Consider the following 26,303-nt stretch of genomic DNA (forward strand, 5'->3'; position numbering starts at 1 on the left):
GTCTTGTCATTGTGTCCTGTTCATATGGAAAAGCAGTTTTTTTTGTGTGTGTGTGTGTGTGATGGGAGGGCTCATATTATACTGATTTGTTTAAATCCAACAAAAACAATTATTAGAAACAAAATAAATAGTGACTGGATAATATGGATTATAATGCAGAACTGAGACAAGATAGTTGAGATAGTAGAGACAAGTGACACTGCAGCCCCTGGTGCTGACTCTGCTCTGCTCAGAGAAATGCACTTTTTTTTGCCAGACAGCAGCCAATTTAGTTTATATACAGTAAGTTTATTTATTAATTTGCATTTATTTATTTTATTGCATGCTGATTTCTGGGGGGTGGCACGGTGGCGCAGCAGGTAGTGTCGCAGTCACACAGCTCCAGGGACCTGAAGGTTGTGGGTTCGATTCCTGCTCCGGGTGACTGTCTGTGAGGAGTTGGTGTGTTCTCCCCATGTCCGCGTGGGTTTCCTCCGGGTGCTCCGGTTTCCTCCCACGGTCCAAAAACACACGTTGGTAGGTGGATTGGTGACTCCAAAGTGTCCGTAGGTGTGTGTGTGTGTGTGTGTGTTGCCCTGTGAAGGACTGGCGCCCCCTCCAGGGTGTATTCCCCACCTTGCGCCCAATTATTCCAGGTAGGCTCTGGACCCACCGCGACCCTGAATTGGATAAGCGGTTACAGATAATGAATGAATGAATGATTTCTGAGTTGTGGATATTTAGTGCTAGAATCTGTTTATTTATTGCTATTTTTAAAAGAGTGAAATTTCACACATTCATTTTTTTTTTTTTGTTATAAAAAAGTGCTGCTGTTGTTGCTTTGTTGCTAATCAAGGGTGCATTTCACAGGGTTCCTATGTAACAAACTCACACTTAAAAATCAAGCTGCCCAGTTGGGTTCTTAGCATGATTCCATAGAAAAACTAATTTGTCTTAAACACCTTTCTGTTGATGGTGTGTTAGGGACCTTTTTGTACATGAGATGTGTGAGTGTGAAGAACCTGTTTAAAATTTAAAGATCCGCCACATAATATGAATAATGTGGCAAAGACATTTTACAATATTTATAAGATTTTTTTAAGCCTTTAAAAAGGTTCTGCACTTCTTCAGACACAATTCTTTAAAGAAGCAAAAGTTATTCCTCTGTGGCTTTGCTCTGAGAACACTTTGTGGCATTTTTTCCCCCACAAACAACAAGGATGACTATGAGGCTATACTTTGAAAATAAATTCATAACTTATACATTAACAATTACACAAAAAAACAATCTCCACCAAAGAGCACACATCCTTACTCTGTTGGAAAATATTTTTTTTCTCTTTCTCAACAAGATCTTGAAAAATTATTACATTTACTACTATGAGAGTGGTTTATCACGATGAAAGGCAGACATCCCGCACAATCTAGGTCTTCCTAAAATCTTGAAGCTACAGTAGTGATCATGTTGTTTATTTTATCCGAATCACAATAACAGCTTGTAAAATTGTGCCATGGTCCTTTGAAGAGGTACAAACACTCATAGGGTTGGTGGCTGAAGAAAGCCTCCAGCTAGAAGCGGTCAGTGCCACAGTTAACAAAAACAACGCGGATCTGTTTGAACTGGTACTATGGAACTATGTTCAGTCCCAAAAACAAAAACAAAATGATGGAATAACAGCGCATAATATCAACGACCGTGGACCAAAATGCGAGTTGAGCCGAGTAGATTAGGTGCCATACAGTGGAAAATGGCCATAAGTGAGCTCCTGCCCTAAGGGGAACGGTAGTTCTCATTGTATACCTGACAAATATACATCCAATATGTATGAATTCACCTGCTCTCCCTAAATAAAAGAGATACAAGGAGATGGCAGTGCCTTCAGATTTTATTCACATCGAAACTGGGATATTCTGCCAATGGCCTGTGAATGGCCAAGGTCACAGGATGAAAAGCGCAGCAGGTCAAGAGCAGCAGGTGTGATGTTGGACACAGTCTACTGTTGTTTACAATCATTTAAGCCACAAAAACATACAGGTGGAGCCACCTGGCCTCTGTGGTCAGACAATGGTGACTCAGCAGGCTTGGCTGGGTGGATGGCTGTTAGCTGTGGCTGCTGATCTCAAGCTAGCCAGTGTTGTGACCTTTGGTGAACTGGAGGAGTTAGAGATGGGTGGTATCCACATTTTTCATACCATCATACTGTCTCAAAATAATATCGCGGTACACGGGATTACCGTGGGGAGGAGCTGCTCTGTCAGGCTGCACTGAGCCTTATACCCGTGAGCACAAAGTCAAGTGAGTTTAGCTAAACACAGCCCGACAGTGCACACTGACACACGCGTTAAGGATAAAAACCTGTTTGAGAGAGTAAATTTCAGCAGTTGGTGCTGAAGGGACAGAAAAGTTAAAAAAATAAGTGAAATAAGACAATACTGTTTAAACAGTGGCGCTAACAGGCTAACAGTGCAGCAGATTTTTCAGCTAACTAAGGCTCAAAACATACATATTTAGAGGATACAGCCATAAACCTGTGAGCACAAAGTCGAGTGAAGGATTTTCTGAGAATTTTGTCAGTTTACAGCCTCCTTCCTCTTTCTGTTTAACACAAACTCACCTCTAAACTCACAATACTGTGGTGTACGGTATTATAATTATACCGCCCAAACCTAGGAGGAATGTGGTGTCCACTTGGGTCTGACCATGAGCTGCCGATCTTGCCCTTTGATCTAATGCCTTCCTGGAAAGTAGCCAGTGACTCATATGAGGCCAAGGATTACTAGGTCAGTAATGATTTAGTAGTTGATGTTGTCGTGTCGTTTTATTGGGAGATCAACAAATTGGTTCAAATCGTTGTCAGATGCCACTGTTGCTTTTCTTAAACCAGCTTAATTTATGTTGAATCCTGAATGCGCTTTCTGACTGGGTAGAGTTTGGATTATTGTAGCTTGCATTCACTGCTCGTTTAGCCTCTGTTGGTCGGACAGAAAATCACATTAAAATTCACCTGAATTGTGCAATATGTTTTTCCAGACTTCCATCTTATGTCTTCTCAGCCCAACACCCGTCTAAGGTCTCTTCTTAAGGAAGATCTCAACTTCAAATAACTTTTACTACAGCAAAACACCAATACACCTCTGCATGGATGCAGGAATTGATCCATTGCAGCAGAGAGTGAGAGAAGGAGAGTGAAGGATAAAGTTAGGGCTTGTCAGGATGGGGAATGATGTGAGTGGTGTTTAAAAGCTGCAGTGATATATCACACAAACTTATCCTAGGGTGTTAAGAAACATTAAGCAACATTACGCTCATTGTTCTCCGTCTCCATTTGTTTGTTTTTAGATACAGCTAATTAAGTAACAACAGCCAAGGGCCATAAATCCTCACACTGCTCGTTTCTACTGCTGACTGTCGCTCGCTGCAGTCTTACCTTGAACAGCCCTGTTCACAAACCACAGCTCTGAAAGCTCAGGACTGGAATGTTAATGAAACTGGATGTATTTCAGACATTTTGGGTCATTGAGATTGGCTCATACATCATGACATTTTGACCCAGTATAAACTGCAGCTGGCACTTTCAGATTAGTTCACAACATGAGGATAAAAAACTGGAGATACAAGCTTTTGCTCTAATAGTCACTGAGCAAATTATGTGTAACTGCTGCAAGTATAATATTCAACCTATTCATAATTCATATCCATTATCACTTCTTAATTTTTATGCTTTTTTAAACAGCACTGTCTAACTTGACTAATACATTTCAGCCACTTTTGTGTCAAAACAAGGGAGTGCAGGGTCTAAAGAGTCCTAACGTATTAAAAGCCATTATTTCTGAGGGCTAATTTCAAAAGAAAAATAATGTATCTGCATAAAAGTAACTTTATAGGAGAAGGAAAAAAAACATTGCTCAAAGTAATTTTGGAGCATTTCTCTTGGTCCATTCATCATGAAATTCTTACACAATGTAAAGGACAGCTGCTGAGTTCACATGATTCAGTAAACAAATCATTTCAAAAAAGAAGATGCATGTTATTTTTTCATTTTAAACAGAGGGTTTGTTTTGTTTAAAATCGTTAAGACTGGATGAAGCAAGGTGAAGTACATTTCTCAGCCTAAACCTCATTATAATAAAGCTCCAGTTAAACAGACAAGCAACTCTTGTTGTAGTGTGTTGGTTGTTATAAATGTACAGATTGCCCACACATTTAATACTGTTATTACAATGTTATGAGTCTTATTATTATGACTTCTGCTTACCAGGTAATGTTTATATTTTTGATTTTTCGATTTGTTTGCTTTTGTTTCTGAGCCCTGTTTTCGAACTCACCTGCTTTCCAAACATGTCTTGTGTGAGCTGTCAGAAGCAGCTGTCTCACACTTCAGCTCTGAGCAGGCTGGAAAGCCGCCGCCTTTCATTCCGTGTTGTGCTGCGTCTTGCGGGGGGAAATGAAATCATAGGTTATTATGCTGCACTTTAAAGATATTGGAAATGTTCTTGCAGTGAAGGTAGGTACCGTGTGTGTGTGTGTGTGTGTGTGTGTGTGTGTGTGTGTGTGTGTGTGTGTGTGGGCTTGCTAGTGGCTAATGTTTGGTTCGGTGACGTAAGCGTTGGGGTGGACTTAATGAAGCGTGATAATTGAATCAGTAACTCGGGGCCACTTTGCAGTTCAGACAGGGACATACAGCATGTGTTACTCACCACACACTGGAAAAAAACACACACACACAAACACAAACCTTTGAAATAATACACATTCTGGGAGATGGAAGGAATCGGGGTCGCTGCAGAGAAGTCGGAGCGTAGCAGCTGGGTCTTTGTTGTAACTTTTCAGAGCACCTCTTGTAATGAATATACATAATGAATCCCGAGAGAACGCTCCACAAAACTGCGCCCATATGGAAGACAGGGAAAGTAGTCTGTTTCACCTTCATCAAACTTCAGCGCACTATTTTAATCATGGGTCCTCTGGAGGAGAGCAGAAGGTTTTTGTAAAGAAGAATGATCAACTTTTCCCCCACTGTGCCAGCTGGCTCTCTTACAGTGTGAGACATCTCCTTGACCACTGGTGCTGGACAGGAGGAGAGGACAGTAGTGGAAAAAGACTCAGCGTAGAAAAGCTCAGTTGAGATTAAACTGAGCACAGTGAGTGTGCTTCAGAAAGTGCAGCTCATCACTATCCTGAAAGCCATTTAGAGCAAGTTATTTGACACTTTAGACCTATGGGTGTGCCTTTGACAGAGCTGAAGCCAATGGAGCCCCATTATGACCACAGCCCTACCTCAGTGCACTAGGCACTAGGTGCACAGCTAGTAATGAGACTTTTGCAAGCCCCTTCTGTCCAGTCAATTGGCGGCTCGGGCGTTTGTAAGAAATAAAACTTACTGCAATAACATTACTAGTAACTCCTTGTTTCTATACTCACTGTCCACCACAGAACCATCACAGAGGAGGTACTATTTGAGTAGTAGAGATTTCCTCAGTCCTTCTGTGACCCTGAGGGATTTAAATAGCTCTAGCCACACTGCTGTGTCTGATCCACTCATGTTAGCCCGACACACACTAACGCCCCACCACTGCATCAGTGTCACTGCAGCACAGATTTTGAATCACAGTCCAAATAATACCTGCTCTGTGGGGGTCTTGAACATTATAGCACAGGGTGAAAGATGGCTAACACAATCTGTAGAGCAACAGATGGACCACAGTCTGTAAGCGTAAAACTACAAATACAACTATGATCATGGGAGATGTGGGAATGAACAGTGAGTGGATGGGGTGTGGGGGTGGGGTGGTAGTAATGTTATGGCTGATTGGTGTCTTTTCTGTAAATGGTTTCAAAACTCACAAAACACACTGAAAGAAAATAATACTTATTTGTGTGGCTCACAGAGCCCTTTAAAACAAAGAGTGTTCTGACTGACTGGTGAGTTTACTGTTTAGTCATATCTTGTGAGATCCTTCAAAAATAATGAGTTGTTTCGTGCGAGATGAGTGACAGATACAATAAGCATTCAGTGGTGTCGAGTGAGAACAGTAAATAGCTGCCTTCACCTGATTATACATTTCATTGTTCAGACACAACACCTAAGGTTGTCTGTAATGAATCTTTATGCATAAAGCATGCGCTCAGACTAATTAATGTTCTGCAGGTAATTATTATTAAAAAGTTTTGGGAAAGAATGCAGACATAATTTGTTGCCTGTACACTTGGGTTCTTTTGCTACTTCTAAATTAACAGAAATAAATACAGATTTTGAATATCTGTTAGCTGATAAAATAACAGCCCACTTTTAATTTACTTTAACTTTTCATCTATTTATCACTGTATTACTATATCATTATAACATTGTGAAAGAATATCATTCAGAATTAAGTTAATTCGATATTTCTGTTGCCCTCCCTGGATAAGACAAAGAATTATATAATGAATTAAGGCATTAAACATATGCAACAATAATGAGAGCATACCTGGCGTAATATATAAAGTAAATATTTGAACTATTAACTAGCATTTGCAACTTGAAATATAGATAGAATATGACTTCATATCAATATTATCTGTCAGTTACATAAATGACAATAAATCACAGAGAGATTAATAATAGGTTAAGACTGTCCTGTTTTTAGTAGCTGCTATGTTTTTGGGGGTGGGGTTGTGGAGTTGTCTTTCTTCCACAGTTTAGTTTTGGTTGAAGGGTGGTGATTTGTTTAACACTGACTCCTTCATCTACAGTTATTCCCACTTTGGACAGAGCAAGATGAAAGAAGAAAGGTGTACAACCAAAAACACACAAACAATTAGGCAAACAAAGCTGACAAGGGCTAGGCTGAGAGGCAGTAATGTGAGAACAGAACTGGGTTAAAAACACTAAATACAAGGAAATTCACTTAATATACACTGGAAAATCACAAGAGCAATATTAAGCAAAGAAAGGAGTTCAGGTTTAAATGGCTAGAGAGACAGGGTTGCATGATTAAAACTCGAGTGATGCAGATCAGTGAACTTGACTGGGATTGGCTGTAGAGAGACACCCTCAGGAGAATGCTGGGAAATGTAGTCATGAAACTGCCTGACACCTGGCAGGACAGGGAAGCTCCTGTTTGGTTTATTTATGCTTTATTTACTATCATTGTCAAAAAAACATTTCTAATGTGTATTTTCTAATAAACATAATTGTAATATTATTTTGTCAACTGCATCTGGACATTTGTCTGAGCTTTTATTTTTGAGCTAGTTAGGCATGGTCATGATGTAACATTGCTGCATAACTGCCAGATTGGTCATAGGTTCTGTTAGTTAACTTTTGATGTTTTTGATTACTTTGAGCTCTGTCATGGCTGCACTGAATAACATTTAAGCACACAACAGAGAATGGTTAGTCAAGTTGTTATTCCATAGTTTGGGTTATGAAAGTTTTAATTCCACTGCATACTTGATGTTGCCAGTAGCACAATGTTTACACACACACGCACACACGCGCACACACGCGCACACACACACGCACACACACACACACACACACACACACACACACACACACACACACCCATACACACACACACACACACACACACACACAGACACAAACACACACATACACACACACACACACACACACACACACACACACACACATAGTAGGCATTTCTGGGTGGTTTATCATTTTACTTTTGAGTCCCACAGTCTTGAGGTAATGGAAAAGGCAGGAAAGTGCTGTTATTATATGAGCCTATTGAGGAAGATATTATACTTACCAAGATTCTTTCTTCCTGACAGCTGAAAATTTTTGGGGAGTAAACACAATTTGTATTGGAAATCGGATTCCTGATAGCTGCTGGAAATCGCCTCATCAGAGCAGCTTGACCCTTATATATATATATATATATATATATATATATATAGTCCAGCAATTCTGAACTGAAATGGATCTCTGCTGCTCTTATTATGTGGCTGGGTGTCCCATTAGGAGGGGGGCAGAACCCTCCCAGCAAACAATTTACTCACATTCAGCTGGATGTAACCTTGATTTCCTGCACATTGCACTGACTGCACCCTTAAAAGTGGGTTACGCCCTGGTCTTTGAGGAGCTGAAAAAATTTAACCACAAAGAAGTCAACCCAAAACTCTGAGGGTTCACGTTCCAGCCTAGTCCTGGACTACAAAGTATTGTAAGATATGATTTTCACTAATGCTTAACTATCTTTATTAGCTTTTCTTTGTATATATTCATTCCTCTGCTCAAGCTAAATTAGACTACTGCCATCATGCCACCATGCTGTAGTTAGATTAGGCCCAGGTTAGAAATTCCGGGTCTAAAAGAGGTTTCTGATGGAGACTTCACTCAGTCAGTTGGAGTCATTCAGAAATTTGCTAAGCAAATTAAATGAGGTCAGAACCAGAGGAAATATTCCAAAACCCAAAAACCAGTACAAAGAGACAAACAAGTCCAAAAGACATAAACGAGCATAAGGCAAAAAGTAACGAAAAAAAGAAAAAAGAAACAAGTTTCTAAGAATTGCAGAAATAGCTCACACTATATTCTGCAACTATGTAGACAAAACTCGAGAGACTAAAGGAACACTGTAATATTTTTATTACATTAAAATTACAGCTTCAAAGTCATTGTGATGCTTCACTGACCTATAATAGGGAGAATAGAGCCTCTGTCATTTCTACTCCCTACCAATTGCACTAGGGGGTGTCACAGGGGCTGAAAAAGAAACAAATCTTACCTAGTGTTCCTAAATGCGTAAAAACATGTTCTGGTGCAGAGAACACACTAAAGGACAAATTATGCTTTTGCTTTTTGACTCAATGCAGAGCCGATGTCGTTGCCTGCACAAGTGTCTTATGCCATTGTGAAAGTTAATACTTGTGCGTTGGTGTCTGCGATGCTCTGCAATTACACCGTCAAACCACTAGGGCTGAATTTCCTACATCATCTTCAGCCCTATGTAGTACACGATGTAGTGGTGTTAATTTTATGAATCTTTTAAGTGCATGATTTAGAGAATGTACTGTAGAGGAGTTAACATTTCTAGACTTCTTGACTTCAGCAACTTGAACATTGTTTGTCCGTTGTGTTCTGTGTAGACGCAATGAGTTACATTTCCAGAAATTTGGTCATCAGACCACACAGCCAATGGCATAGGTTCAACACAGAAGCATAAATTGTGTTTAATACTCAGGAGACAGCGACCTCTGTTGGTTTGGAGGGGCAGCAGCTTGGGTGTATGTAATATTTGATATAACATCATTCATTGTATTTAATCTTTGGTCATTTCTGCTGTGTTCAGTGTCAGACTAATTAATGACATTCTATTAAAAGACTGGGGAACCAAAAGTGACACTAGAGTCTTTTCACCTACATTGTGTTAAGCATGAATCTTGTTTCAAAAATAATAAAAGACATTAAAAACATTAGAGCTATAATACCTCATGGCACTTTTAATTTCGATACTTAACTACTTTCGAAGGTAAATACTTCTGTACTTTTACTCAAGTGGAGATCTACAATGAGGACGTCTGCTTTTACTGGAGTAATATTTTACCTTGAATATCTGTACTTTTAATCAAGTACATGGTTTGTGTACTTTGTCCACCACTGACAATTACATACTGTAGTAAAAATGTAACATTGTCCTTGCATGGTCAGACCCAGAATAGAGCAGTATTATATACCCATTATTCTCAGAGCTGCAGTGACTTTGAAGTGGTGGTGATGTGTTAGTGCGTGCTACACTGGTATAGTAAAAATGCTCTGTCCACTCGCTGACCACTCTATTAGACATACTTTTAATTTATTTAATACCTTTGGTCCACCGTGTAAATGTAAAGTCAGAGACAGTAGCTCATCTGTTGTACCACAGATTGTTTTGGTCTTCTGCTAGTCCTCTAGGCTGGATATGGTTTGCTGGACTATTCTCAGTCCAGCAGGGACATTGAGGGGTTTAACCTTCCTCTTGTGTTGGGGTCTTGAGCTTCAGGTAGGAGCTTCTATCTTTGCATGTTTCACAAAACAAGGAAAGACAGACATGTCCAGACATGTAAGGCCAAGTCAGTTTAGAGTTTGTGTTTTGTTGAGTATAAATCTCCAGTTCACTGTATGCAACAAGGAAAAATTCTTTAATGGATAAGGAAGCCTAACAAGGTAAACAAGAGGCAAGAAACAAATTGGTTGATAATTAATTTTTTTTAGGGTATCTTATAGCTGATTTAAGACACCCATTAACATAAGAGGTAGTAACAGAAAGCAAACACAGGAGGAAGATTAAAATCTCCAGCAGCACTGCTGTGTCTGATCCACTCATTCTAGCACAACACACACTAACACATCTACCACAACCTCTGTAAATGTATAAATATAAATGTAAAATAAGCATGTGCATGAAATGAATGAACCTGAGTTACATACATTATTAAACATTAAAAAATATTTAGTTCATCATCCACCAGCATCCATATTGAAAGTATTATTTGTAACATTCTAAAACATTCATGAGTCTGTCTTTGTTCCATGTATGTCTAGAAGCCAATAAACAAGTACATTATCTTGAATAAACTTGTTATAAGTCTGGTACACATTTTCATAGTGATATAAATTGCCCGTTATACTTATTTATTCATGTTTATTTGGTGGTGGGGTGTGTAGGTGGGTGCTGTTATTAATAGATAATGCTGCCCTTGCAAAGTAATGAAAAACAATGTTGCACATGTTCTTTCCCTCCCTCTCACAGCCTCTCAACAGCATTCAATTATCTCACTTGATTAACTTTTCATTACTGCCAATTCAAACAAACAAACAGTACCCTCCAGGGCCAGGGCAACTGTGAGAAGAATGGTCTCTGGTCCAACGATGAATATCTGTGAATATGGCACAAGTCATTTCCTGCTCTCTTTTCCGTTTCCAAGAAAGAAAAAAAATTATAGGACTCCAACACATTGCTATATTTATTAAATTCCTAACCATGTAATGGAATAGAGCGCTGGGGTAGAATGCAGTTTAGAACTCCTGTCACTTTCTGTTGCTTGTTTACCTACGACTTTCTTTCATTCCTCTGTGTGTTATTCAACACCTTATTTTGTCTGGGTTTATATCTGCCGTTGTGCAGTTAGGAAATAGAAGTGATCGCTGGACACGGCTCATACCTTCTCAGTACAAATAGTGTACAATCATGTGCCTCATTTACAGGTGAGGCACATGATTTTCCACAACTTGACACAATCCTCTGGGGATTCGAGACGTGATTTGATCAATGTAACACAAGCACCGCAGAACCATTGTTCGCTATCTAAACAGCCATGTTTATAATGACTTGTTGTAGCGCATTGTTCCTTTAAATGAGAATGAACCACTTTTTTACTCCAGCAAGAGTGCACCACAGTGAGAAGTGATGGAGCAGAAGCTCTCATTCTGCTTCACATTTTTGGGTGCATCCACATGACCACACTGAAAATAGAGGCTTCAAAAAACATCCACCTTAGAAGGCATTTGTGAAAATGTTGTTTTTTGTGTAGACAGGGCCTGTGTTGAGCTGTTAGTGAGCAACAAGGGTGAGAACACCCTTACTGTGGAAACATTTGTATCTCTCCATTTCCATATGCATTCTTGAAAGCTTTAATTTTGCACAGATAATGTCCAAACCAGGTCAGAGATTACATTTTGTAGCTGCTGTGAAAAGGAGTTAGTGCTACATTATATAGCGTTGCAGAGGAAAACTTTAGATTGCGTGGGGAATCCAGACAATGAGACACAGAATCAAAGTCTTTGAAATCTTTGAATGCTTTGCTTTTCTTTGAGCTACAAAATTTCTTTCTGTCTTCTCTGTTCTTTTCTGTTTCTGTGTCTATGGTGGTAAAGTTATCTTTTTTTATTATTATTATTCCCATGCTTCATTTCCAGGACTAGCAGTGAGGCAGTCTTTCACAAATTGAAAGCAGAACATACAAAATAGCTTAATTTTTACAAGCAGTCCCCATCTCACCTGTTCCAAACCTACACATTTATTTAACACAGAAGTGCAATCAGTTTAAATTGCATCTTTGACTCTGGTGATTAGTGAGGCTTCTGTAGAAAGTCATATTGATAAACCTTGTTTGTATGTGTCTTTGTGGATAAAAAAAGTAGTGCAATTCTGTGAAATCATATATATTTTTTTCTTTTCCTTTCTTTTCCTTTTTTCCAAAAACACTGTTTATTAAAAGCATGGAAGAATGATGCAACTGAGATTCAGACACTGTCAGATTTTAATTGAATCTCCAAAGTGCAGAAGTGACTTTTAGCATATTTAATCCAGAAGTAGATGGCAAGCTGAGAAGAACTTTGACAGTTTGAAATGTGATCACTCCATCTTTATCCATGGAGAAAAGGGGTTTGGTACCCAGGCCCTGGAATCTGGGAAGTGACAAGTCAGTAAATCAATATTTGATGTCTTCCTCTGTTTATACAGTAGCGCCTGAATCAGTCAGATCTTTACTTCTTTCTGTGATGCCTGGAAACAATCTGGCAACATCTGATCTTGTTATTGGGATTTTTTTTTTTTTTCTTCAGCAAGAGGAATTGATTAAAAAGTTAATTGAGGTTTGAGCAATTTGCACAGTTGCTATTGTCAGGAAAATATCGATAGAGTGACATCACGGTCATAGGCCTCATCTGCAGGCTTAGTTTGTTTTGAAGAAGACAGCTAACGTCTAGATCAACCTTTCTGGTCTTTGTCTGTTAACAGATGAATTAAGCTCCTGTACGATCTTGGGCTTATTATTCCGTTTCAGCATCAGCTTCTAGAGGCTTTACAAGGAGTGTAAAAATCAATGACGAATTATGGGTCTTATTTATGTTTTGGTTATCTGAGTACAGTGAGGAAATGACTAGGTCCATATTTAGCTCTTTATCAACCTGCCCTATTTTTAAGGCATCTTTGATTCAACGTTTCATTTATTTATTTATCTCCACTTAGTCATAAACAGTTTTAGAGAGACAGGAAAAAATAAAGCTGTATTCTTGTTTTTTTTTTCTTGTGAAAGATTAAAAAATATGTCCAAATGATGAAACTTGATGGTGCTTAAAGGAATCTATGGGTGTCACTGAAAAACCAAAAGGAAATTTGTAATAAAGGCCAAGTTTGGGTACATAATGTTCTGAAAATATTAATTGTTCTGATTAATGTGTTTTTCTACTTAGTGTGTTATTCTTCTTTATTTATTTTCTCTTCATGATGATGCATGATTTGTTTGGTGGCATTTAATAATTGGCTAATGAGTATAATGGTATGGGAATATAATGGTAATGAATTTTGAATTTACCCATAAATAAAATTCTAGTTTCTTACACTCTTAAAAATAAAGGTGCTAAAAAGGTTCTTTGACCAATGCCATAGAAGAACCACTTTTGTTTCCATAAAAAAACATTTTTGCTAATAGTTTAAATTGGTAAAAAACCTTAAGACTTTTAAACGTTCTTCAGGCATGCATTTCTTAAACCAAAATTGTTCTTTATGGAACCAATATGGTCCTTCAATGGCATCATTCAAAGAATATTTGGTAGCACCTTTATTTTAAAGAGTGTAGTTACTTAAAAATATTCAGTACATACAGTTTAATCTATGTATGTGATACAGAGAAAATTATCCCCAAATCACTGCAGAAATGATATGCTATAAATGTAACATATTAATTTTACTGAGTCACATTATCTACAGTGAAACCACACAATGTTAGAGCTGTAAAACACATTTCTTTCATCTTGATATATTACTGTGTCTCACATCAGGTAACATCATCAACTCTTCAGAATAATGAGGGTAATGCTATAATGTGTAGCTGGTGTATAGTGTAAAACTGCTGTCTTCTGTGCAGAAGATGGAGTCAGAATTTTGTGAGAGTCAGTGATAAGTAAGAGCTGATTTTAAAGCTTTGATACCCTGCTGGAGTAAAGCAGAGGTCATTAAGAACTGATGACTAGGTTTTATTCGCTGTTCAGGTAATGAACAGATCAATTAGTAAATGGTAACTGACAATTTAAATACATTTATATCTTAAACTTCATAAAATACAACTTATAGCAAGTTTTAAGAATTATTAAAAAAATATTATACAGTTATTAGCCTTGATTTTTCCCCACAGTATGGTTTATCCATGTTGTACAAAATAAACTGTATACATGCAAAATGTCTACAATGTGTGTGTGTGTGTGTGTGTGTGTGTGTGTGTATGTGTGTGTGCACGTGTTTGTATTTCTATAAAATCCGTTGATGCTATTGTTGCGACATTTGAATGAATTCTACTCCAGTTACAGGACACAGTAATTTTCAGCACTGTAGTCACATGATAAGAAACATTGTATTTTCCATCACAGCAAGAAAGAAGTACAACTTGATCTGCATGTGAAATATAAGTTGTAGTGTTCATTTATTTTCTCTGGATGGTGCATGGGGCTTGGAAAAAAAAATCATATTGTGTTCTTTTCCTGTCAAAACAAGTAGAATGGCAATGTTTTGAGAGTGAGACATCTGAGGAGAAGGATGGTATAAAAGAGGGAATTTCAGACTCTGCACCAGTCGGTTGAGGCCTATGTGTACTGGGCTCCTCTGCTGAAATCTCCAAGTGGTCTCATTATAAAAGTTAGGGAGTATTTATTTATTTTATTTTATTTTTTTACATAAAATCTCATACTCTCTTTTGTACCCAATAACAGTGCTCTTCACATTTGAGCCTCGCCTTGTGAACTGTCCAGAGAGATCTAGCTGCAAGCCCTACGAATAAAATCGGCTGCTAATTTGGGGGCAGATCCATGGCATGGTTACTAAACATGCCTCCATCTTGGGATGGCTGCATTGTGCACTCAGGTCAGCATCTTAATTTGGTCCCACATTAATTAGAGGGCTGCGGGATGGAGAGAAGAGGCCCAGTGAAGGCCAGCCTTGGAGACACAAAGGCCATAGAGGTCCCCAGAGCTTGTAATTAGCCCATATGGAGAGGTGGAAATTTGGGCTGCCCCTCTCTCTTCTCTCATGATCAAGCACCAGTTTGGTGTGGGTGGAGGAGCAGCACTACTACCAGTGTCGTGGCCAGACCATCTGTGTGGCCTCCTTTTTGCAGCCTTGGAGTTGTGCCATCACTGTTTATTCTGGCCCATACAATGGGTAGAGGAATCTAGCAGGACTGTAATCAACGTATTTGGAGGAAGGTAGTAAAATGATTATGGCTGTTTATGAGATATGGAGTGGTCAAATCGCTCATACGTTTTGTGAAGTGCTCTAATTTTGAAATCTGCTTATGGTCTTCAATGAATGTGTTTGGGGAAGTAGAGGGTAAATAAATACAGCTCATTTAGAAAAGGCTGGACATAGGCTATGAGCTACTCAAAGGCCCCTGGGGTTAATCATGTAAATTTAATGTCATTTCCTGATCAAGCTGCACTTTAGCTTGCTCTGTGATTTTGTTGGCATTAATGGTTTAATGGTTTGGATAATGGTTTGGACAACATTGGATATGTGTTGCAGCATCACATAGACTGGAGACTGCTCAGAAAAAGCATTTGGGATGCTTAAATTCAGGCTGACAGTTTGAAGTTTACTATACATACTATTTTTTGTATTTATGTTTGGTAAGAATTGTCTATATTTTTGTATAACTATGACATAAATGTAGAGAAAGAGAATCCAATTAAACAAATGAGTCAAAAATCTAACACTTGATCATTTATTTATAGAGGAAATATATCCAATATCATGTATCTGTGAGTGGAAAAAATATGTCAACCCATGGTTTCAGTATCTGGTATGACCCTCTTGTGCAGCAATAACCGCAACTGAACCTTTTGATGAACTGTTCAATAGTTCTGCACATCTGCTTGGTGGAATGTTTCACTGTTAAAAATAAAACAACTTCAACTCTAATATTGGTGAATTTCTTCCCATGAACTGCTTTCTTTAGGTTCTTGTCGTACCACAATACACTCTTTCCCTAGAATTTCAGTTTCTGTTTTCTGCTAAAATATTTAAATATAAAATATTTTCTTATAGAATTTCCTAATATAAATTAGGATCCGTTACTCAATCAGTGATCAAGGACCAACAAAACTATGGTACTACCACCACCATGTTACAAAAATAGAACAAGATCATTATTCTGGGTTACTCTGTGACCCTACTAACTGGCCTCTTTGAGTGATCTTTGTGAGTAGAACAGGCTTGGGGAGGGATAAGAATCTCCTCCATTTCCAAACTTCATAGCATCCCAAGCAATTTAGAGACAGTTATCTTAGACATTTTTTTAAACTTTAAAACCCTAATGGAAGTGTTTGAACTCAAAAACAGAAGATTACCTTTCTGAAAGTACTGAAGTACTGATGTGATTAAGTAAGAAACATTTAGCTGAGATGGAAAACATAAGATTATCATCAGTTTAAATTGCAAGAACATGAAATATTGGTGAGGTTATAAATTTAACATAATGCAGCTCTATAGTACAGCTCAGGGACAGTGAACATTGCTGGAAATCACTGACTGCTGCTAGTGGCAGTTGATGCAGGGTGTCTGCAATAGTGTGTAGAGTTTTGTGTTTAATGAGGGTACCGGACATCACTAAATGCCCTTGTTTACAAACACTTTTCTGGGATTTTTGACACTGTATGTCATGTGGTGTGTGGTAACATTAGTCCCTGTTTCAGCTGCCTGTTAGCCATGCCACAAATTCAGTGAGCTCTCTCTTGTCCTGCTGCTGTTTTTTGCTGATTTTATGAATTTTACTAGACCTGTTGGCCCAATAACCACCTGTAGTGGGTCTACCAACAGAATAAAGAATTTGTGTGGTAGCATTTTTCTCTCTTACAAGACATATACTTTATTTTCAGTCTCATTATCAGTGTAGCTGTACAAGGCTGAACGAGTTGGTGTGTGCTATTTCAGTTTAATACTGACAGCACTTTTCTTTTTCATTAATAAACCCAAAGGGTCAACACCTTCAATTAATGAACTATATACAGTGCCTTGTGGAATTATTCAGCCCCCTTGAACTTTTCAACCTTTTGCCACATTTCAGGCCTCAAACATAAAGATCTAAAATTAAAATTTTTTGTGAAGAATCAACAACAAGTGGGATCCAGGGTTCTGTATTTGTGTAGTTTCAAATACTATAATATTGAACAATATTGAATAGAGTATTAATCAGCACTATTAATACATCATAAGGGCTACTTATCAACCTCTAGTCATATATGTATAAAATCTGCTTTACCACCTTCAACCTTCTAAGGAACTGTTGTTGAGGGTTTCTTCATCTTCCAGTATTGAACTTGTAGTCTTTAAAGGGGACATAAAAGTTAACACTATTTCCCCAGGGTCTCACTGAAATGTCAGTGACAGGCTTTGGTCAAAATACCACAAGTGTCAAGCACCACTGCACCATTCTCCCCTGTCTAAACAGCCCTGTTTCAAATGGCTTGTTTCACTCCCTGTTCCTTTATAGCATAAGGAGCTCTCTTCACTAGTTTAATCAGTTTGTGGGTTTGTGTGCACACGTGCCCTGAAAACATGAATCTTCATATTGTGTCCCCTTTTAACCTATTGACTGCAGGTCTTTGAAAGGTCATGCGTGTGGTTAGAGGGAGCTGGTAGTAACACTAGTAGAGTATGGATATACATGGTTTCTGATTGAGTGACTTAGATGTGCTTGGTTTTTAAAAGATTTCAGTATCCAGTGCGCACACCACTTTTACATGGTCTCTCAAAAGTCCAATTGTAAAGGCAGGGATTTTAAATAGATAATGTATTATTTATGTTATTTGACACCTAAAGGCACATGTTATAAAAAAAAAGCCTTGTTAATAAAGGACTCATGACCTGCTACCCAAAAACAGATATAATATAGTAAGCAATAAAATGTACTTTTTTGATCATTTATTTGGTCATTTTGATGAATTCCTTCAGAGATTTGCTTAGGTGAGCTCAGAGTTGTAAGAAAAATATAAAAGTACACTGTTAGAAAAATTGTCACCATCAAGGGTACATATTCGTACCTTTAATTAGGGAACATTATTGTACCTTGTTTTATTATATTTTTAAATTTTAAAATTTTGTTGATTTCATACATCCCATTTCATCTTTAGGACTTATATTCTCTTGTTTTACACAGTTCTCCAATGAAGGATTACAAATATTCACCTCTCCTTCTGGAGAAGAGAACTTAATGTACCTTTAGGGAACACAACTGGACTCTGAAGCCGATGTTGTAGCTTTAAAGGTACATTCACACAGTTTGTACCTTTAATGACCAATAATGTACCTCTACTGTACTTTTTTTTTCTGAGAGTGTATGGTTAAAATAGTTATGAAAATATATGGACATAGTAAGTTTAGTGTGTTCCACAGTTGTGTCTAAATCCAAAGTGGCCTTAACAAGCTATTTCCATGTCGTATGCCAGTGTTTAGTTCTTCCTCAGTGAGTTCAGGACTATAACAGAAGCAAAATGTACATCATGTACATACCGTTTGTCAGGCGACTCACTGCAGTGTATGTATAATTGCTGTGATATTTTCACATTTTCCAGACTTACTGTGTAAAGAATGTAATTTCCATTGGCGTCTGTGTAGTATTTCTGTCACTGTGTGCCACACTATTGTTGGCAGTTGGTAAACACAGGAAATGAGGTATTGAATCTGGTAAACACTTTTCAAGCAGCAAAAAAGAAGAAAAAAACCCTGTAAAGAAAGGGAACATGCAGAGTAGGCTGTGTAGGGCAGAATAATTTAGTAGAAAACATTCACATGGGGTTTTATTCTAGTCAGCAGTCTTCTTCTTGATGAAGAACTAGTCCTACCCTGTACACAAAGGTATCACATCATGCTCTAGAACCACTTTCAGTTCTAGTTTTTAGTGGGCTGAGCTAGTGCCAAGCACAAGGAGCCACCCTCAGAAGCTTATTACAAACACAGCATATCTGTGATGAACAGCCATTTCGGGTTTATTGCACTTTTTGTACTTTTTGTGTATTCTGAACTAAACAGAATGTTTGCAGAAGAGCAGAATATTGCATCTGCTTGCTGTTGGTGTGCTCTGGGAGTTCTGAATGTAGATATATGGGAATAGGTTTGTATTGTTGGTAATTTGGCCAGGTGTTTTTGTTTCTCTCTCTTTCCTAGATCCCTATCTATAAACCTCTAAATCTGTAGATCTCCTGAGGACATTGAACCCTATAGTCCTCTGCTCTTAATGATCTGTGCTTAACCTCAGCAGAGAATCAAAGCATAGTAATCCGTTCTTAATGGTTTGCCCTTTACCTAAACAGGAATTCAAACCATAGTCATGATTTCTTCAGTCGTATGCTGAAGTTATGTATGACGTGGCTGACGTTATATGTCTTGGGGGGAGCATGTGCTAGCCTTTACTCCCCTTGCTTGGTTGCATTGTGTTTCCGGGGCTGAACTTGCTGTTTAGTGGAATTGGCAATGACTAATGGGGAGAAAACTGGCTAAAAAACAACAAAACACTGGCTGAAACCTCTGCCTGCTAAGGACCCATTTTCAGACTGTAGATGGTTTTTGGTGAGGCCAGTAATGTTAGTGGCTGGAAGCCCACAATGCTCTAGCTCTACTACAGTAATTCATCCGTAACAGTGGATAAATCCCAAGTACTTACACAGTTGTTACATAAGTTATCTTTATGTATGCCATTATAACTGTATAGACACTTAATATTAAGCTAGACATTTTATATTATGTAATCCTATAGTGCATAGTAAATATTGTTACTTTCAGAGATGCCGTTTCCTTCTATTACACCATTTCACATCAGTACACTCTGAATGACCCTCTTTACATCTCAGATGTTGAATAAAAAGCGATTTATGTAAAAAAAAAAAAAAAAAAAAAAAAGTTTTAATATCATTGAAGATAGTGGGTCGTGGTTATGAAATATGCAGACATTGCTTTCATAAACGTTCACATTATCGAAGGCTTTAGCAGCTTTGCTTTCAGAGTGCCTTCTTAAATTGAAATGTTCCATTATCTTTGTTTGAAAGCTTTGACTTACTGTCTCAGATGGTGTGGCAAAACATCCCCCATACAGAGCCCCTGGAGAAGACAGAAGAGTCCACTAATACAAAATGCTACAAAATTATATTAGTGTATTACTCCTCTTTTTCCTTCTCAAGCGTTCTTTAATTAAGATAAATGGTGAGAGCTCTTCTGTGTATTATACTCCCACAAGTCGTTGTTACTACTGTTCTGTTTTTGCTTTTCTTTGGTGTGGATGTGTGTTTTTTTCTGTGCTATACCACATGTCCAAACTTTACAAGGTAAACCTTAAAATCAGTCAGTTACACTCTATTAAGTTGCACCTGATATACACACAGCTATTCAGATGTGGACATGGATAGGCATGAAATGCTCAGGAGCATGGGCTGTGGAAAATAAACTGTACCTTTGTGATGAATGTCATTAAGGTTCTCAAGGCAGAATGCCATTGAATCCTCACAGAAATGCTTTAAAATCTAGTGTAAAGCTGTCTCAAAGAGTAGTCACTTACTAATATGTTAGTCTGTTAAACTAATATAATAATGTCCTTCAAATTATATGAACTGTAAGCCAACAGTGTTAGCAATGTATTGTGCTTGTAAGCTATCAGTGAAGTAGCTTGTGCCAAAAAAAAATGTGGTGTGCATGTTTACTGGAATGGCTGTGTGTCTGGTCAGAAGAGCGGCGGCTTGTTGTTTGGTAGTAGATATGAGGATTAGTCCTAAATATCTGTCTCCTGGCATTGTGTGTGCTCTGTCTGTATGGAGCCGGCTGCGTTCCAATTAGAAAACATGAATGTGGTGCTCTGACATCTTAGCAGACAGAGATAGCAGGATCAGAGGAAACTCTGCAGCATTTCTTCAATCCTAGCAAAGGGCAGACTGCTTTTATATTGACATTGCACATTTCTTTTGGTGCTTATTATGAAGAAGAGCATTATTCAAGTGTGGCCCAGCATGGCTGACAAAGAGAGCACCACTGGCCTAACTCTCTCTGGGTGGGAAGGATGACTCCCCCTGACCATCACTCAACAAAAATTCTCAAAATTTGGCAAAATAATTGGGCAGTTAGTGTTCTCCTCTGAAAGTGTTGAGCTGTGCATTGGTGGCAGTGGCTGGCTTTAAATGTATCAGGAGCTGTAGGTGCTGGCCTTCACTGTACCAGCTTGGCTAATGGTTTTTGTAGCTGCATTTTTCTGCAGAAAAGAGGGTAGACACTCCTTATTGAGGAGTATACCTATCCCTATGGGCGCTATTCACTTTTTCCATGCTCTCACACCTTGCACCTCAAAATACCAATACTGTACATGGTACTATGCTGTGTTGAGCCTCATATCTGTCAGCACAATGTCGAGTAAAGGGATTCTGTTTGTGGTAAAAACTACGACTGGCAGAGAAGCAAAAAAGTTTGATAATTAAGCAAACGGTAGCTGGCCAACTATGCCTGGATAAGTCATATAACAGGCCCACAGCACACACCGTGTTCCAGTGAACTGAGGCTCAAATCACACACGTTTATAAGATAGTCGATTGAAGTGTCTTTGGAGTGTTTTGTCTGTTTTTAGCTTACTTGCTCTCACTTTTAAGCAGAACCAGCCACTACATTTACAACTGTGAGTTTCAGAGTGTGACATCACCAGTTGGTGAGCTCCCAAGGCACTGTGACTCTCTTAAATGCATGTGAATTACCTCATTTTGTCTTGTGCAGAACAGAAATATGGCACACCAGACATGTTGTCATTTCGAAATACCATTCACATTATTAAATATGGTGGTATAAGTTACTTCAATTACAAACCCTAATTTATTCCCTACATTTCACCGGAAATATTCAGCAAGCAAGCGCCTACAAATGTTTGGCCACTGTTGTATTCTGGCTCCAGATAACAGGTGAGTTAGCCAGCCTGCTAATTCCTATGTTAGCCCTTGACTTTCCACAGCTGCACATAAGTAACCCCTCTGCTCCCAGCAACACCTGTTATCTGCAATTTTTTTTAATATTATTATTTTTTGCTATTGCTCAGCTGTTTTCATGAATGCATAATTATCTTGCATCGTTATGCACACTTTTGTCTTTTTACTGTTTATGTTTAGTATGTCGGCTTGGAGTTTGGCTGCAACTTGAAGATTCTTGCCAGGGTGGGGAAATGCAGCAAACTCCAGTCTGATGTATGGAAGGAGATGGTGTTATTCACTACCTTATTCATCCACTCAATGCAGACCCTGTACCAGTGATTAATGTGGAACTTTTCTGACAGTTTTGCTTTTCCACAGATGTTAAAATAGAGCAATTAGTTTTGAAAAGTCTCACCTCTAATATATCTTAGTTAATCCTTCATTCTCTTTAGAGGCCACTTTAGTGCACTTAGGGAGCTGTGCACAAAATGCACACTGAATGCATTCTGAGCTCCGCCGATTAGAGTTGGCGCCTCCTACACTGATAGCAGACTCCTTTGCTGCCGAAAAGGGCTTGTGATTGCATCAGATTTTAACAGCCTTGTCTTTAAGTTGCTCTTCATGTCACAACACCAGTATTATTTGTTGACATATACAAGCTGGGTCTACTTGCCAGAAACACTGAACCATCATTGTATCATCTTTCTCAAGCCAGTGTTTTTATTCAAGCCTTATACTTTTTCTATGCAAATGATTTATTCTCTTTTCTCTTTCATGATCTGTGCATGAAAATTGTGTCTCTGTTTACTGATATACAAGCCTGTATATATTCCATTTATATCCTCTGTGATTGTGTGTCAGGACGCAGGATACCAAACCACACTTTCTTCTCCTCTTCAGAAGACACATAACAAAATGTCTTGTTTGCAAGAGACATTGCTATCATTACCACTTATGAGCAATTGAGACAGAAAAATGCTTTAGAGTATCTGTGATTTTTCTTCCTTTATTTTTCCAATTTTTTTTTCTTCTTTTGCTGTCACTGAGGAACGCTGCTACTTCTGTCTCACTGCAAGTGCTCTGAAGGTTTTGTGGAACACAAAGGAGATGTGTTCAAAGCTTTGGAGAAGAGCAGTCCATATTTTTGTGGGTGAAAAGCATTAGAGCCTGAGTTGCCAGCATATTTCACAGTGGCTGAAATATGCATTTTATAAATGTGCCTCAATGCTATGATCTCAGTGATTGCTCAGCAGTGGAAATGAATTGTGATGAATGTGTAAAGCCCTCAGTCATGGCCACACATTCTTTTTTGCCCTTAGCTTCTTTATAGCACTCAAAAAATCAAAAGGCAAAAAGCAAAAAAAAAAAAAATGGCACTCACTTATAGAGGTGCATTAGTGTTACTGCTTATGCAAAAGCACATGTATATCAAATTCACTTTTTACTTGTGTTTACATCCATGTATCTTGGAAATCAATGAATACATCAGCAGTAATTACGCCATAGATACAAGAAGTTATACATGTGTAAACACTATGGCAGCATGGCAATGTGGTAACAATAGCAATAACTTCTATTGTTTAATGTGCCTTGTTTAACTTTATCTGCGAAGTTTCTTTTGTACGTGTTTTTTTGTTCTCCGCAAGCCCTTTTTTTATTTTAAGCAAATAAATGCCAGGCCCCTCGTTCTCTGTTTAATTGAAACTGGTAACATTTAGTCTTTGTTATAATTTGTTAATGTACATCTGTACATTTGAACCCACACCCACAATAACACAGTGATTAACAATAGCTGCTGTTTTGGGCTGAGCAACAGCTTTTGTCAAGACCTGCCACAAATTTTCCTGAATGCAAACCAGTGGTTTTTCAAAGATGTGTTGATGTGTCCTTTGTTGGTAGCAGTGCGTGGAAATAATTGTAGGTTGCTACATTCCTATTCCACAGAGACCATAGCACAGAAGTGACAGCTGCCACATGACGAAGGAAAAAAGAATCAGTGACCTGAAAGTGCCTTTTTAAAGTAGGAAATTACTGTTTGTTGAATAAAATATACTGAACATAAATTGGATAAAATGTGCAATGCTTTAAATCAATATGTAACTTGTAATCTTCACATCACGCTCCACACAAAAGCACAACTCCAACCAATAATGTGAGTCATTTCTGATTTTCAGAAAATATTTTCAAGTTTGATTTCTGTAAAGCGAAATCCACTGTATTATTTGAGACTGAGATATTTGTATAAAATGCAGTTTTGAGTCCAGTTTAGATTGAAAAGGATGGTAGAAATAGACTTAAAATAGACTGTGGTTAGCGGCAATAATCTGCAAAATAACAGCCTGATATTTCATTTCTTTCCGAATGGATATAAAGTATAAGCAACTCATCATCAGTGTCATCAGAAATTCTGAATAACCAGTGGTGGGATTCTCACAGGAAAAGATTCCTGCTCAGGTCTCAATGGATACGGATACAAGTATAGAGTCACATCTTGTTCAGGGACCTCTTAGTCTCGCTGGTAGCAGAATGATCTTGAACATCAGTGTGTTTAGGTTTTGAATCTCCAACACCAGTGCTTTTCTTATTAGACTTAAATGGTGCAGCAGTTACATTTGAGACTGTGGTATCATTCATATTTTCCTGCTCACACACAAATAGCATTAAACTGAAATGAAAGGGGTGAATTACTGGTGTTTATGATTATAACAAACACATTGAGGCAGACAATTGATTATTTGGAAAAGAATCAAAAGATGCTGAGAACCATGAGTCCAGACTACAACTTTAATGTTTTTGCGATTACTTGAAAATTTAAAAGCAAAGAATAATAAAAAATAACCAGCTCCTTAGACAGTTTGGCAAAAGAAATTGAGAAAACAGAAATATTTTACTATTTTGTGCAATTTTCTTGTTTTTGTGGCAACACATTTTTCAGGAACAGGTCACCATATAGAGACTTAAATCCCCATTTTTTAATCCGGAGTGGTACCACAGAGATATTGTAAAGTAGACGCCATTTCGGGCTCCTGCAAGGCCCCAGTAACTGAGTTGTTACAGTGTGGCGTATTGGACAGAAGATGGTCTGTTTGTGTGGGGGGCTCTTTTCCGTGGCCTGTGGGTTGTATACTTTAATTGGATAAGGTATGTGTGCAGTGGGTTTTTAAACAGAAACTAGTGTAATGACAGCTCGCGTTGATTCTGATACTAGAGGTTTATTGCAGTCTGTGAGAAAAGGTATGCTTTTGAAAGTTTTTAGAGAGTTGAGAGGCAATTTAAGAGCGTGGTGCTCTGTTTCTCTTCTCTCAGAGTTTTTTTTCTTTTTTTTTTTTTCAAATGAACAGTTACAAGTGTTCTTGTAATTTCATTGCCTTGTTTCTGTCTGAAGCACCTCTCTGATTCTGCTGCATGCAGCTCTATTGATCCCCGCCTCTGGCTCAGGACTGTCAGCGCACACACACACACACACACACACACACACACATCGCAGCGCTGACGGCTGAGGAAGCAGCAGAGAGCGAGAGAGAAATCAAAAAGCAATTTACATCTCCCTTTCTCTCTCTGTCTCTCTTTCTTCCTTTATTTCATTCTGATGTTCTTTCTCTCATTCTGTCATTTTTTCGTTTCTGTCACTCTGTCTCTTATTTTCTTTCTTTCACTCTCACTCCATTTTCACCACTCTCTCTGGTTTGTCTCTGTCTACAGCCAACTTTTTTCTTCTTTTTTTCACCCTATGTCCTCTCTCTCTCTATCTCTCTCTCTCTCTGTTTCTCTCTCCCTCTCCCATTGAGTTAAATTTAATTTAATGCAAATAAGCTCATTAATATGAACAATTTTAAAATATTGCCAAGGCATTTTGACAGAGAGTACACACAAAGTGTATATGATATTGACATCACATTGTTACTGTAATCATGTGAGTATATATTTAAATATTTACAAAATTCAAATTGAGTACATACATACATACATTTATTTATACACAACATTACACATCACTCTGTACATCTGATCTTGCTCACCCCTCTGTCCCTCAGACTGTATCTGCCCATCACAGCAGTATTTCATCCCTTTTTCTGTTTCTGAGAAATTGATCTATTTCTCATCTCAGTTCAATTCAAATACCTCTTTTTTATGAAGTGTAATGAGCTCATGTATAAACACACACACACACACACACACACACACACACACACACACACCACACAGTATAATAACATATATGAACTATAACTTTGATATCTGTCTGGTTTGCGCAGGAGGATTGAAAATGTTCTGTGTCTGTTCAAACCTGCAGTGACTGTATAGTCCTTTTGCTGTAACACCTTTCTTTCTATTTCTAACCTATGAGTAACTAAGTCTTTAAGTTTTGTGTTTCTTTGGGATGTTTTACTGTATTTTAATGAGATAATCTGTTAG

At 38.2% G+C, this 26,303-nt stretch overlaps 1 protein-coding gene across 1 annotated transcript in view; it reads left to right on the forward strand.

The window, feature by feature from the left end:
- Positions 1–26,303, forward strand: part of lrp1bb (low density lipoprotein receptor-related protein 1Bb) — a 471,212-nt gene that overhangs the window by 163,520 nt on the left and 281,389 nt on the right. The gene's annotated exons all lie outside the window — the stretch shown is intronic.

This window comes from Hoplias malabaricus, chromosome 12 (genome assembly GCF_029633855.1).
Source record: "Hoplias malabaricus isolate fHopMal1 chromosome 12, fHopMal1.hap1, whole genome shotgun sequence".
Lineage (NCBI taxonomy): Eukaryota > Metazoa > Chordata > Actinopteri > Characiformes > Erythrinidae > Hoplias > Hoplias malabaricus.